This window comes from Siphateles boraxobius, unplaced genomic scaffold (genome assembly GCF_051911475.1).
Source record: "Siphateles boraxobius isolate OS27281-9 unplaced genomic scaffold, OSU_SipBor_1 63, whole genome shotgun sequence".
Classification (NCBI taxonomy): Eukaryota; Metazoa; Chordata; class Actinopteri; order Cypriniformes; family Leuciscidae; genus Siphateles; species Siphateles boraxobius.
The window spans coordinates 900,001-905,000 of NW_027509190.1; the positions used below are offsets into that span (position 1 = coordinate 900,001).

The 5,000-nt window shown below is 42.4% G+C and overlaps 5 non-coding genes across 5 annotated transcripts; all 5 read right to left on the minus strand.

Annotated features, from left to right (window-relative positions):
* Positions 1 to 577: 577 nt before the first annotated feature.
* On the minus strand, positions 578 to 649 carry trnah-gug (transfer RNA histidin (anticodon GUG)). Its single transcript has one exon. It is a non-coding gene; the product is annotated as a tRNA-His (tRNA).
* Positions 650 to 873: 224 nt separating this feature from the next.
* Positions 874 to 955, minus strand: trnas-aga (transfer RNA serine (anticodon AGA)). The gene has a single exon. It is a non-coding gene; the product is annotated as a tRNA-Ser (tRNA).
* A 122-nt stretch (positions 956 to 1,077) lies between these two features.
* trnak-uuu (transfer RNA lysine (anticodon UUU)) lies at positions 1,078 to 1,150 on the minus strand. Its single transcript has one exon. It is a non-coding gene; the product is annotated as a tRNA-Lys (tRNA).
* Positions 1,151 to 2,096: 946 nt separating this feature from the next.
* On the minus strand, positions 2,097 to 2,178 carry trnas-aga (transfer RNA serine (anticodon AGA)). Its single transcript has one exon. It is a non-coding gene; the product is annotated as a tRNA-Ser (tRNA).
* Positions 2,179 to 4,847: 2,669 nt separating this feature from the next.
* On the minus strand, positions 4,848 to 4,929 carry trnas-aga (transfer RNA serine (anticodon AGA)). The gene has a single exon. It is a non-coding gene; the product is annotated as a tRNA-Ser (tRNA).
* Between the last annotated feature and the right edge of the window lie 71 nt (positions 4,930 to 5,000).

Genomic DNA, 5,000 nt, shown 5'->3' on the forward strand with positions numbered 1-5,000 from the left:
CATGGAAGCTGTATTTTGGGTCACATCTCTCTCTCTCTTTAAAGATCTGTGCTATATAATATGTATGATCAAGTGGCAAACAGCAACGAGGCTTTTGTTGACCACTTGGACAAAATCTGTTTCTGTTTTTTTTTTTTTTTCACTGACATAATTTATGTCATCATTGTTGTCATTGTCACAAGTACAGGGATTTGCAAAGAAAAAAAGAACATTTTCTGGGATAAGGAAGATTTGATGGATGATCATTTTGATACAAATGACAGCTAATAGCAAGCCCGCGGCACTCTAGGTAACAGCCAGCGAGTGTACTGACACCTAGCGATTAGAAAATATACACGCACCATATTCTCTCTGAAGCAAGATTCTTCCGAAATAAATAGGAGCGTTTCGTTTTCAATCTTTTCTCTAAGGGTTCGAACCTGAGAGCTCGTGCTTTCAAAGAAGGTCCCAGTTTCAATTCACTCGAACATCCAGAGCACATCAAGGGCACGCGCCGTGCACAAAAAGAGTAGTCTGAAGGACGGGGTGAGGAGAGGTGGTGACATGGAGCTCAATTTCAATGGCACCCAGAAAATCTTGCCGTGACCCGGATTCGAACCGGGGTTGCTGCGGCCACAACGCAGAGTACTAACCACTATACGATCACGGCGAGCTACCAGTCTACCTGACGTGTTCTTGAATACAAAGGGGCCTTGTCATCTTTAGCTTGCAGACAAAACTGTTTCTTACCAACATAACTCTTTTCAAGGGTAATCCTGTAACAGTGACTCTGGAGAAGAAGTCACTGAAAAGAAAAGGATTCTGTTTTTCCTTTTATAAAGTTTAAGCTAGGCCTCCAGAAGGTTACAAACTAAAGCAGGCGCACGCTGTCAACGTAGTCGGTAGGATTCGAATCTGCGCGGGGAGACCCCAATGGATTTCTAGTCCATCGCCTTAACCACTCGGCCACGACTACAAGCTGGCTGAAAGGGGCACGTCGTTTGTGGATTGGTGCCTTGCAGCGTCGCTGCCCGAGGTCAGTGTAGATCAGCAAGAACTCATCAACAAAACGTACCGCTCCACAAAAAGACGCTCGTTCGCCCGAACAGGGACTTGAACCCTGGACCCTCAGATTAAAAGTCTGATGCTCTACCGACTGAGCTATCCGGGCTCTTGCTCGAGAAGTGTGCGTGTTGCGTCGGAACGCACAGCAAAATGAATCGTATTGGCGCAGAAAAAAGAGTGTCCTCCAATGCATTGCGTTTCCTTCTTCGAAGATTCAGAATGGCCGTCAAAACGTCTGCTATGTCAAAATATATTTGCAAATTAGTGGGAATGCAGCCTAGTAGACTGATGATAATAGTAATTAATGGAAAATAATGCTAGGAAAAAGAACAAAAACTCACTGCTACTTGTCTGGAAAGCCTCTTCACACGCTTCAATGCTGTTGACTTGCCGCGCTCTTATCGTTATTGCAAACTTGTGTCAAAGGCGCAGTTGTTTGTAGCAAATAGCAAGCCCGCGGCACTCTAGGTAACAGCCAGCGAGTGTACTGACACCTAGCGATTAGAAAATATACACGCACCATATTCTCTCTGAAGCAAGATTCTTCCGAAATAAATAGGAGCATTTCGTTTTCAGTCTTTTCTCTAAGGGTTTGAACCTGAGAGCTCGTGCTTTCAAAGAAGGTCCCAGTTTCAATTCACTCGAACATCCAGAGCACATCAAGGGCACGCGCCGTGCACAAAAAGAGTAGTCTGAAAGACGGGGTGAGGACAGGTGGCGACATGGAGCTCAATTTCAATGGCACACAGAAAATCTTGCCGTGACCCGGATTCGAACCGGGGTTGCTGCGGCCACAACGCAGAGTACTAACCACTATACGATCACTGCGAGCTACAGGTCTACCCGACGGGTCCCTGAATACAAAGGGGCCTTGTCATCTTTAGCTTGCAGAGAAAACTGTTTCTTACCAACATAACTCTTTTCAAGGGTAATCCTGTAACAGTGACTCTGGAGAAGAAGTCACTGAAAAGAAAAGGATTCTTTTTTTCCTTTTATAAAGTTTAAGCTAGGCCTCCAGAAGGTTACACACTAAAGCAGGCTCATGCTGTCAACGTAGTCGGCAGGATTCGAACCTGTGCGGGGAGACCCCAATGGATTTCTAGTCCATCGCCTTAACCACTCGGCCACGACTACAAGCTGGCTGAAAGGGGCACGTCGTTTGTGGATTGGTGCCTTGCAGCGTCGCTGCCCGAGGCCAGTGTAGATCAGCAAGAACTCAACAACAAAACGTACCGCTCCACAAAAAGAGGCTCGTTCACCCGAACAGGGACTTGAACTCTGGACCCTCAGATTAAAAGTCTGATGCTCTACCGACTGAGCTATCCGGGCTCTTGCTTGAGAAGCGTGCAAGAGTGTCCTCCAATGCTTTGCGTTTCCTTCTTCGAAGATTCAGAATGGCCGTCAAAACGTCTGCTATGTCAAAATATATTTGCTAATTAGTGGGAATGCAGCCTAGTAGACTGATGATAATAGTAATTAAAGGAAAATAATGCTAGGAAAAAGAACAAATACTCACTGCTACTTGTCTGGAAAGCCTCTTCACACGCTTCAATGCTGTTGACTTGCCGCGCTCCTATCGTTATTGTAAACTTGTGTCAAAGGCGCAGTTGTTTGTAGCCAGTGGCGCAAAAAGTGGGTATGCGCTATATGCGGCGCATAGGGGCGCCGCATCATGAGGGCGCCAAAGCGATGGTTACATTTTTTTTTTTTTTTTTTATAAGTTATATACATTTATATAAAATTTATACAAGTTAAATATAAAAAAAGTTATATACATTTTAGAGGACTAACAGGCTAGAGTAGGCGTCGGTGCCCTCATAATATTCCATCATTGAATTTATTTTGACATAGAAGGGTATCGCGAGCGGGCGGGGGCGCGTGCGTGAGCGCTGAGGAGCAGCACAGGAGTGCGTTATCGTTGAAACTCGAAAAAGATGAATGAAGCAAAAAAGCGGTCGGGGGCTAAAAATAGAAAAAGAAGGAGGTTAAAGGAGATGGCATGTCAAGGGATGCGACAGCAGCTAAATAAGTGGATGGTGAAATGCAACAGGTATGTGATGTTTGTGCTTGGAGGAGGCTTGCAAATATCCATGTTAACAGACTAACGTTTGCTAACTCTGGGAATGTAGCAGCCAGAGCTAGCTAGTTTAGAATATGCAAAACCGAGGTTGATGAGCTGAAAACTAAAAAATATAAGGTAGCATGTACAATAAATGACAAGAATCTGGAAAACAACTAATGCAATATCTCTGGTTTACCATGGAATCATGCGTAGATTTGCTACCAAGCTTGGAGGCTTGCAAATATTAATGTTAACAGCAAGTGTTTGCTAACTTAATGCAAAATAATATTGCTGATATCTACATTTAGATTTTGGTTAAACCTTATGGTACCAATCCCATGCATGACATATCTCAATTTTATTAAAGTAAAATAACAACTGGAAAATATAAGGTAGCATGCACAATAAATGACTAGAAGCTGGAAAACATGACTTATGCAATAAGGCTGGTTTATCATGGAAACAAATAGATTTTGTTTTACCATTCATGTATGTTCATGTTAGCTGTGCTATCAGACATACAAGCTATAGTTACATCTGCTGGGTGACATGGAAGCTGTATTTAGGGTCACATCTCTCTCTCTCTTTAAAGATCTGTGCTATATAATATGTATGATCAAGTGGCAAACAGCAACGAGGCTTTTGTTGACCACTTGGACAAAATCTGTTTCTGTTTTTTTTTTTTTTTTTCACTGACATAATTTATGTCATCATTGTTGTCATTGTCACAAGTACAGGGATTTGCAAAGAAAAAAAGAACATTTTCTGGGATAAGGAAGATTTGATGGCTGATCATTTTGATACAAATGACAGCTACACACAATATGATTATTATATATATATATATATATATATATATATATATATATATATGTGTGTGTGTGTGTATGTATGTGTATATGTGTATGTTTGTAACTGTTTATTCTGTAACTTTTTATTATTTGTTAACATTGTTAATATATATATATATATATATATATATATATATAAATATATATATATATATATATATATATATATATATATATATATATATATATATATATATGATATGTGTGTGTGTATTGGGGGGGCGCCAAAATTGTTGCTGCATACCCCTCTAACACTGGGTAGTTGCGCCCCTGTTTGTAGCAAATAGCAAGCCCGCGGCACTCTAGGTAACAGCCAGCGAGTGTACTGACACCTAGCGATTAGAAAATATACACGCACCATATTCTCTCTGAAGCAAGATTCTTCCGAAATAAATAGGAGCGTTTCGTTTTCAATCTTTTCTCTAAGGATTCGAACCTGAGAGCTTGTGCTTTCAAAGAAGGTCCCAGTTTCAATTCACTCGAACATCCAGAGCACATCCAGGGCACGCGCCGTGCACAAAAAGAGAAGTCTGAAGAACGGGGTGAGGAGAGGTGGTGACATGGAGCTCAATTTCAATGGCACCCAGAAAATCTTGCCGTGACCCGAATTCAAACCGGGGTTACTGCGGCCACAACGCAGAGTACTAACCACTATACGATCACGGCGAGCTACCAGTCTACCTGACGTGTCCTTGAATACAAAGGGGCCTTGTCATCTTTAGCTTGCAGACAAAACTGTTTCTTACCAACATAACTCTTTTTAAGGGTAATCCTGTAACAGTGACTCTGGAGAAGAAGTCACTGAAAAGAAAAGGATTCTGTTTTTCCTTTTATAAAGTTTAAGCTAGGCCTCCAGAAGGTTACAAACTAAAGCACGCGCATGCTGTCAACGTAGTCGGTAGGATTCGAACCTGCGCGGGGAGACCCCAATGTATTTCTAGTCCATCGCCTTAACCACTCGGCCACGACTACAAGCTGGCTGAAAGGGGCATGTCGTTTGTGTATTGGTGCCTTGCAGCGTCGCTGCCGGAGGCCAGTGTAGA